Consider the following 11,018-nt stretch of genomic DNA (forward strand, 5'->3'; position numbering starts at 1 on the left):
TATCCGGCATATTGAGTCCAACTTCTTGAGGAAGTTTAAGGCACCTTACTTGCAGAAGCTTATCGTCAACATTGGTAAGTTTGAATACAATGAACTTTGAATTTATTGTAAGTGCGATCGAATAGAATGGTGTTCATAGTTGACTGAATACTTTTCATAGGATACTCGAGGACCATCAGGGAGTACCAGATGCGCTATGAACGATTAAAGGAACAGGGTGAGGCTTATACCAACTGGCTTGATCGGATCCCACGTGAGCAGTATGCTTTGGCATTTGATGGTGGATACCGATGAGGTCATATGACCACCAATCTTGTGGAGTGCATCAACTCTGTCTTAAAGGGTGCACGCAATCTCCCAGTCACTGCGCTTGTTAAGACTACATTTTATAGACTGAATGAGTTGTTCACTAGGAAAAGAGCGGAGGCTGAAATCCAAATTAATGCTGGACTTGTGTTCTCTAAGATGGTGACTCCCAAGCTGCATGCAAATCAACGAGCATTGGGTAACATACAAGTTAGCTGTTTTGATAGAGAAAATAAAGTCTTTGAAGTACGCAAGATGCCTAGTGGAGTTGAGTATGCAGTTGACTTACGCCACCATCGGTGCGACTGTGGTGAATTCCAGGTTGACTGAATTTCGTGTCGACATGTGTTTGCTTGTTGTGCAAATCAGCGGCTGGATTGGCAAGTGTATGTTAACGATGTATACAAGATGGACCAAGTTCGAAGAGGATATAGGGTTAGGTTTAGACCACTGGAAAATCCTGCAACGTGGCCTGCTTATCTTGGACCTCGATTCGTTGGAAACCCGTTTCTCAAACGGGTAGCCAAAGGTCGGCCGAAGATGACCCACTTCTTGAATGAAATGGACACTCGTATGTTGCGTCGCCCTAGGCGATGCAAGCAATGCGGTGCCAAGAGCTATAGTCGTAGTAGATGTCGTCAAAGTGGTGGACCAAGTGCAGGTCCGGCCGAAGAGTAGTAGTTACCTTTGTTACATTTCATTTGAATTTACATTTATGTATGACATTGACATTTGAATTTACCTTTTCGTGCTTGTATTCATTTCAAACCTGATTAACATACTCGATAATTAAATAGTAATAAGAACCTAGTTAACATACTCGATAATTAAATAGTTATAACAACGTAATAACAATAATTAAAAAGTAATAACAACCTAGTAGTAACATATTCAATAATTAAATAGTTACAACTTAATTTTTAGATAGTAGTAACAATCTAATTAACATACTCAATTATTACATAGTGATAACTACCTAATTAACATCTTAATTAATCCATACAACTTTATTTTCTCGGTGCCCACTTCATATTTTTGTATAACTTTTTGTACTTCTTGGCAATCTTGTTAAAAGCGGATGGTGTATACCGATTCGCACTCCGATGTGGAGGATCAGCTCTAAAATTATAACCTTTACCTTTTTCACTTGTGGTCGTACCTATCAAAACACAACAAATGTTGGATGCTATTAATCAAATGGCACTTCAATATGTAATACAAATAAAAGTTCATCATGAAGCTACTAATAGAAATTCATAATCAAACCCTGAATCATTACCAACAGTTTATTTTACCTGCATTAGGCGTTGGATCCTCATCAACAACATCGTCATCATCCTCATCCTTATCTTCACCCTCATCCTCATCGTCATCGTCATCCTCATCCTCATCCTTATCCTCACCCGCATTCTCTGGATGGTCTACTAGGTAGTCATGAGTCTCATCATCAACTGTCCTATTACTCTCATGAATCAGACTCATCGGAATACGTCTAGGATTTCCACTCTGTATAATCCCTCCCTCCCTTTCATCACTTCTGCTCGAGTCAACAGACATTTTGGCACCAGAATTATCAGAGAAAGTGCGAATCCGAGGTCTCGAATCCAATGACCTCTTAACTGGAGTAATACCACCCGGATGTGCTTGATGGTCAGTGAGAAAGTCAACATAATTACCTGAATGTGAATGGTGCGGCCCCAGTGCCATGAAACCAAGCAGCTGACTGAATGAAGCTTGCTCTCCTATCTCAAACTGTGGACCATCCCAATACTGTTGATGTACCGGGACTGACGTTGAAAAATAATCAGACGGATGCGTGTTAGTAACATATGGTGCAAAATACTTAACCCCCTGTTGTGGCGGTCCTGGTGGCAGTGGTGGTGGAGGTGCCGGTGCTGGTGGAGGTGTCGATGCCGGTTCCAGTCCCGGTGCTGGTGGTGGAGGATCTTCTGGATTCTCTTGGAATACAAGGTTTGACAATTGCAAGTGATCACCAAATGCTTCTCGGTACCAATGCATGTAAATTTCCAATGGATAATGTAAAGGCACCAAGTCATCAGAGAGAATGTGACTATATCGATTGGTCCACTGCATCACCCAAAAAGAGTGGGTATTGGCCCAATCTTGATTCTTAGGCCCAGTTAGAACTTCGTCGTGTAATGTACCTTGATCCCGCTCTTGATTAGGAACACCATGTCTCAATCCAAATTGCCTCCTGACCCTATCAGATGCATGCCACTCGATGCATTCAAAAGATATAAGTGGCACCGTGGCACTCCAGATAACCGAATTATGACGGATGTCTAAAGGAATCACGTTTGGGTCAATGTCTCCAATGCCATAAGCCTGCCAAACAAACTGGACACATCGAACCAGTCAGATGATTACACAACAATTAATTCACTTAACAAGCTACATGCGGTACTTGTATTTTAGAACATACCTGTCCTTCTTGTAGATCATCCAACAACCTCGTGTAGTGCACAAGCAAATTATATCGGTAGTCATAGTTTTCACGGTCCCAGTTACGCCACCTGCCGTTGGACAATCCATTAGTTAACTTATCTTATGGAAAACAAAATACAATTTCTAGAATTTCTTTTAATGCATACTTTAATCAAAATTACTTGTTTACAATTGGAAACACTCGGAGATTGTCGGGAATTGGTGCTAGAAATGGTAGCCGGATCCAAGCCCAAGTAAGCAACAATGTCAGCAAACTGTCCATCTCCTTGCAGTCGACACAAGTTTCCCTACACAATGATCTATACAAGCGTGCCAGGCATGTCGAACCCCAACTAAACTGTATGATCCCACCGAAGTTACGGAGCAAAAGTAAAAATTTCCAATGCACCGCTGCACCCGACTTATCTCCAAACAGAATTGTCCCAAATAATAACATTATGTGACACTTTACATACATCCGAATGTGAACATCATCATTTAACACTATACGATCTTTCAAACCCCTAAACCATGTTAACTTTATAAAGCTCCCTTTACAGTCCGTCTTCCTCGGTGTAACTCCAAATTGGTGCAAGCACTCGGCTTCCAATGCCTTAAAACTACTCATGGTCGGTCCTGTAACCAGAAGACCATTTGTCAGCAGACCGAGAATTATCGCCACATCCTCCAAGGTCACGGTACACTCACCAACCGAAAAATAAAATGTGTGAGTCTCAAGCCGCCATCTCTCAACCAGAGCATTAATCATTGCTGACTGACATTGGATAACTCTAATATGGGAAACATAATAAAATCCAGTCTCGTGTAAGTGTGACCCAACGATTTAGTTGTATGGATCCGACGGCTTTAAATGATCACACATCAACATCCGTGAACCCTACAATATCACATTTCCGTTATAAGGACCAGTATAATATAACTATATTATCAAAAATACAATTATCCTTACATGTCCATTATAACTAATTCCCAACATAATTGCATTTCAAACATACATAGTAAATTTATTATACAAAAATTCTTCCATCATATTCATTACCTTATAACAAAAATTAATTAACCTTAACTAACTAATCAGAATAATTTCACGACTGATAAATTATTTATTCATAGAACAAATATTTTTTTTCAACCTCTATTATTATTATTATTATTATTATTATTATTATTATTATTATTATTATTATTATTATTATTATTATTATTATGATTATTATTATTATTCATAACACAGCATACTCATTTCCTAATCTAAGTTTAGTTATCACTAATTTATTGTCTAAATTTTACTGAATTAAAATTCAATTATTAATGATCATAATAAAATAATTTATTAAATTTTTATTATTAATCATAATAATTTATTAAACTCAATTACTAATACTAATAATAACAACAATATATCAATATCTACTCTAATCTAATATGTACAGATCTCATTCTCCTTCTTCTTTCATTCATTCATTCTTTACATTCATTCATTTCTCATTCTTTCATTTTATTTTAACCAATAAGCATAAAAAAAATCCAATTCAACGGTAGAACTTACCATATCATACATACATACATACATACATACATGATTAATTCCTATTTTAATTTCTATTTCTAACCACCTAACAATAAAATCATACATACATACATACATGATTAATCTCTACTTCGTGTCATTATAATATATATTGCTAATAAAATCTAATATTATCACTATTATTATTATTAAATCGTATTATTAAAAATAAAAACTTACATAATTTGAATGCCCAAGATAATTAACAATATGAAACTCTGGTTGATTTACTTCTTTAATTTTTGGTCTTCTTGGCATTTTTTTAAATTTTTTTGGAGGATTGTATGTTGTGGTCCAACAATGGTAAAGAATGAGAAAAGTGGTGGGGTTGGGAATAAGAAGAAAGGGATACGAGAGTGAAATAGATACTGCTGGGAGGGGGAAACAATGGTCCTTGGGATAGAGAGTCACGAGCCAACCAAGAAGCCAAGTGCATGCGTGACGCGTGGACAGGGTACTCAAATCGGACCCACCGATTTGTGCACCTTCCGCGTCGTGAAATCGGTCCGTCCGATTTCCGTCCTCCTAATCAGTGCGTCCGATTTCTTCTACACTACCGTCACATCTCCGTGAAATACCATAAACCCCCATATCGCTGCTATAATCCATCAACACCTCCATATCAAAATTAAAAAACTATCATAAAAAGACCAAAAAATCATTCTTTGAAAAATTGGATTCTTGCATAATTTATGTGTAATTATTCTAGACAAATAATAACTCTAAAATTATTTTGTTAAATTTAAATGTAATTAAAAATTTAAATAAAAATAAAATTAAATAATTAAAATTTAACCTAACCTGAAGACTGGTGGTGGCAGGACAACGATGTAAAGTCCTCCGGCAATGATGGAGACAATAGTGGAGGCAATTGCAACCATGAAAAAGGTTTAGGTTTAGAGTTTTCTTAAATAAAAGGAAACAAAATGAGGAGAAGGAGGGAGATGATGAACATGGTAAGTGGAGGTGGAAAAGCACTCCGGGGCGGTAACAACAACTTAGACATGGCGGTGACATCAACAATGACAGTAGAGATAGAAAGAAAGTAATGAGGAAAGGCTAAGGAGGGGAGAGAGATGGAAGGCAAAGGAACTCTAATCGGCGGCGGCGCAATGCACAATGACATTAGGAGGGACAATAATGGCTATTGGGGCAGTTGGTGGCGGAGAGAAGGAGAAAAACAAAGGGTTAAGGGTTTGGGCAGTGTCAAAGTGAAAGCAAAGGGATGAAGTGCCTATTAATGTTTGAATTTATTGTTGGATTTTGAGTTAGGAAAATCCGACAATAATATTGGTCCCATTCAACGAATGGATCGCTTTATGGTACATATGTAAATCGGTATAGATTTACAGATATTTTAAATTGTACGTTGTTTGACAAACACGTGGTCTATAAAGGGGACAATATGTCAGATTTTAGTCAGTTTAAGCGACTTTTTTTTTGTCAAGTGGATTGGACAACCCCCAATCCTAGGTACAACACACATATCCACACACTCCTCATATACTTACCATTTTTTCTTCCTCGGTTGCCATTGGTAAGAGTTGAGCCCGAGACCTTTGAAATGAAGAGGGGGCGGAATGCCGTGTTGGTCCTATAACAGTAAATCACAAGAGTTCCATTAGTGGCAACTTTTTTAGTTTTGGTCATATTAGTGGGAGTTTTTGGACATGGGCTTTTGAAGAGGAATTTGGACTTCATTGTTCTTATAATGTTTATTTTACCGAATTTTGTAAACTGCCAAAAGCCCAAAACCTTGTTATGGAATATGGGTTAGGTGTTGACAAATGTTAATGGAGTTTGGAACTTTGTAATGGACTAATGGTTATACAAGGATGAGCCAACCGAGAAAATTTTGGAGAAGGAATTTTTTGGTTGTTATTGGTGAATTTTTTTGTGGGAAAAATAAAGACAAGTTTCTGTGTTTTTATTATTTCCACCGAAATGCAATGAAAAGGGAAAAATGAGGAAAATAATTTACAACACTAGTTAATAAAAGAGCCAAAAATATTATCTATTTTATTATATAAAAATTGAATTTTTACACTTAATAATAAAATTGATGTGGCATGTTTTTAAAAATATTTTTAATTTATTTTTTTTATTTCATTAAATAATATAATTCATTATGATGAATTAATTATATCAATTAATTAATTTGATTAGATATTTAAATATTACACACTTTATTAAAATTTATATCAATCAATTAATTATAACAAATAATTTAAATCAAATCAATTATAACAAATAAATTATAGGGTAAAACACACAATTGAACCAAATCCAACTCAATATTATACAATTCGCCCAAATAAAAAAATACTATATGGATCTTTTAAATTATCTCTCTATGTAAATCGAATGAGTCAGACTAGATTTAGTTCTCTATGTAAATCTAATCACCCGGTTCGATTTATACATGCATGATCTAATCTCTGTTTCGATTTATGCATGCATGCATGCTGTCCTAGTAAATCTAAACAGAGTGAAACAAAATGATTAGATTTACTAGGATAGCATGCATGTATAAATCGAAACAAGGTGATTAGATTTACTAGGACAGCATGCGTGCATAAATCGAACCAGTGTATTGCGATTTACAATATGTAATTTGAGAAAAATAATTAAGAGAAAGTCTAGGGACCAGCACTTTTATTAAAATCTAGCCATCATTTAACCATCAAAAGAAAAATTATTAATCCTATACCATTAGATATCATCTCATACCATTGAAAATATTGATGATGGCTAATTAATGGCTAAACATCACAAATTCTGCTGGCCCTCTAGCACTCCTCAATAATTAAAATACTACATCAACCAAATTATCATTTAATTTATAAAATTAAGTATAAAAGTTATTTTCTTTAAAATATTGATACACTATGCATACACATACATTAGGATTTTTTAAATAAATATTTTATTTACGGATATAGATAATTTGTAGCATATTTACCAATTTTTATTTTTTTACATATTTTGTTTATCGCCGTGTAAATAAATTAAAATTGCTTATATCTCGAGATACGATTTTATTTGGCATTATCTCATTTGCAAACGAGATAATAGAATTTTAAAAAAATACACATAACGAGATAAATTCATAGTTATCTCATTTATACGGTAAACGAGATATATGAAGTTATAAATATAAAAATAGTATTAATAATTTAATTTAGACAAATTTAAAAAATAAAAATTGATAAATTTTGTTACTATTTAGATCGACTCTAATTAAATTATATCTCATCTATATTTTAAATTTTAAATTAATAAATTTTTCATGTTTATTTGTACTGAAACTTTAAAAATAGATGATTTCAAATAATAGTAAAAATAGACGGTTAGTTTTAAATTAAAAAATCACTAATTTTTAGAAAAATAGATAAATTTACGTAAAAGTAGTGATTTAAAACTGTCCATTTAAAATTAGCTCATTATATTTCTATGAACCAACCCCTTTGAATTTTTAATTATATATGTTCAAGTAAAATTTATCAAAATATTTTTTTATTTTTTATTCTTTTTTAATACTATTTTTTTAATACTAATTTAAATGCGTTAGTTTTTATAAAAATAATGTGTTAATTGTGAATGAACCATTTTAAATCACATCGATTTTTTTAGAAATTAGTAATTTTTTGTTCGTGTACATAACTAATCTAAAATAATGTTTAAAATTTTAAACTTAACTAAAATGAAAAAAAATTGAATATGAGAATTTAGTGCAACTGTAAATATGAATAATCAAAGAAGGCAGAAACTGTATGTGAGTAGTGTATAGTTATTGATAATTATTTAAATTATCATATGAATACAAAATTATAGTTATTAAAAAATGTTACATGGATATCTCCAATCACCTCTCTATTATATCGAATGAGTCAGACTAGATTTATCTCTCTATGTAAATCTAATCACCCTGTTTCGATTTATACATGCATGCATGTATACATGGTGTCCTAGTAAATCTAATTATCACTCTGTTTAGATTTACTAGGACAGTATGCATGCATGCATAAATCGAAACAGGGTGATTAGATTTACATAGAGTGTAAAATCTAATTTGACACATTCGATTTACATAGAGAAGTGATTGGGGAGATTCATGTAACGTTTTTTTATTTGGGTGAATTGTGTAATATTGAGTTGGGTTTAGTTTAATTGTGTGTTTTATTCTAAATTATACAGCTAATTAATTTAATTAATACATATATCATACTAAACCCTAAATTAATTATAACTAATGAAAAAACTGATGTAGTTTCATCTTGAGGGTATTTTATGCTGAGGCAAGGATGGAGAATGAAATTTTTCAAAGATAACTGCGAAGACTTGAGTAGGATCTCCGCTTTATTCTCCATAATCTTCGAATTCCTCAAAATTTTAGACTACTATGAGTATTTAGTAATTTTATCTCTCATATATATTTTAGTAATTTTTTTGTGTTATTTTATTTTTTTAAACATGATATTAAATTTTATTGAATTTATAATTTTGAACAAGATGTATTCATAAGTTATTGTGATGTTTTATGATTTTTTATATTTTATTTTTTTATTTTTATTAGAATTTTTATAGAAAATTATTAAAAGTAGATAGAGAATAAAATCTTGTAGAAATTGTGAAAAATATAAGAGAATAAAAATGAGAGTAGAAAAATATATTAGTAAATAATAGGTGGGATAATATTTTAAATTTCTTAATTACAAGAACTAATTAATTAATAGGTTAGAGTCATATATTAGTAAATAATTATTTTGCTTTATTTATTAAACTTTTATTAGATAGAATTTATCTGTTTAGATATAAAAAAAAAGGTGCTTTATTATAATTGATTAGGACAAGCAAAAAATGTAATTGAATATTTTTTATTATTCTCATAAAATTTCGAACAAACAAATTTAGAATATTAAATTATTGTTCGTTAGCTAGACATGTAGTAGAAGTGTAGAACACATAAGATAAAAATTTAAGTGTAGTTAATTTAATGTGAAATTAATAGTTGAGAACTAATAGTTAAAAATTGTTAGATAATAATTTAATAAAATTTAAATTATTTAACTAAGAGAACTTCTCAATTTTTGTTTCCATATGTGATCACTATTCACTAAAATCAAAGAAAATAAGTTTTCTTAAATAAAACAGTGCAATTTATGAGTTTAAGAAAGTCTTACGAAATTCTACAAAGAATTTTTTTAATTTTTCTTTTTTTTTGCTAACTTATAATATTTATGTAACACACATAAAAGTTTATACAGTTTGTTTATAACAATACTAGTATAATTTATTCACATATTTTAGAAATAAAAATACACTAAAAGTATAATATTGTATTAAAATGGTCAATTTTAGTAATTCTACATTTAAAGGAAATTTTGAATTTATTATTATTAACTTAACCAAACAATATTCATTATAATTAATAACTTTTTTTAAATAAAAAATTTCTATATACTAATCCAAACATGAGTTATAATACACTTTGCTATATTCTTTATTTGTTCGCCATTATTTTGTTTGTACCTTATTAATATGTTTATATCATATCCCTCAAAAGTACAAAAATAGATAAAGTTGATAAATGAACGTTTATTTTTGTTGTTCTCAAATTAAATTGCAACGTTTTTTTACAACTATAATATTCTATAAAGAAAGCAATAGTAGTTATATATATAGCTAATTTCAAGCTAACTAACCTTAGCAAAGATTGTGCGTAAATATTTATGGAAATAATAGTTTCAACTCTGAAATTGGATTAACCGTTTTTCAAGACAGGGCATGTGAGTGTGTGGTTTAGCTCAGATCCTATGTACTTAATTGTTTTATTGGAAAAACAGCAAAACTTAGATGCCACAGAATCTCTCATAAAACGAGAAGATATCAAGATAAACAATATTAATGTTGTATTAGATAAAATAAAATAAATAAGCCAAGTTGATTGAAAATCACAAGTTCATAACTCATCAAATGATATTAAAGTGCATCCTTTTAAATCGTGATAGAATAAGCTTCTGTTTTTTGTTTTTTGTTTTTTGTTTAATCAATTATGAGAGGACAAATGCTAATATGTTCTTGAAAAAAGAGGAAATATAAGGGTTTTTAAAAAATAACCTGTTTTTAGAGGTAACATAAAATTAGAATGTTCTAGGCTTTTATTTTTTAAAATCTTGCAAAAAAAAATTATGGTAACCTATTCTCAAGTTATTGCTATTTGTTAAACTGTCTACTTATTTTAGTTAAACTCAAATAAAATTTATTGCCTGAAATGATTCTTTCATTTTCTTCATTTATCTAGGCACAAAATTGTTATTGTAGTAGGTGATTATTTGCTTTTAGAAGATAAGGTTTGAAAGGAGATATTATATTTTTGTTAAAATTTTTAGTCTTTCCAAAAATTTCTTTTAAATTCTGCCACTGGTCAGTATGTTCTTCTAGTATGACTTTATTAGTGGCTAATCTACCACTTGTATTGTAATTGGTGGCCAACATGTTCTCTAAAAAAAATTCTTTACTATAATAGATTAGAACAAAAAAAGTGTAACTGAATTCTTTTGTTACAATCATACAAATTCGAACAAACAAATTTAAAGCATTCAATTATTGATACTTAGACATCTTTCTGTTTTAATTTGTTTAAAATATTTATATTATATTACAAACCATAATA

This window comes from Arachis stenosperma, chromosome 10 (assembly GCF_014773155.1).
Source record: "Arachis stenosperma cultivar V10309 chromosome 10, arast.V10309.gnm1.PFL2, whole genome shotgun sequence".
Lineage (NCBI taxonomy): Eukaryota > Viridiplantae > Streptophyta > Magnoliopsida > Fabales > Fabaceae > Arachis > Arachis stenosperma.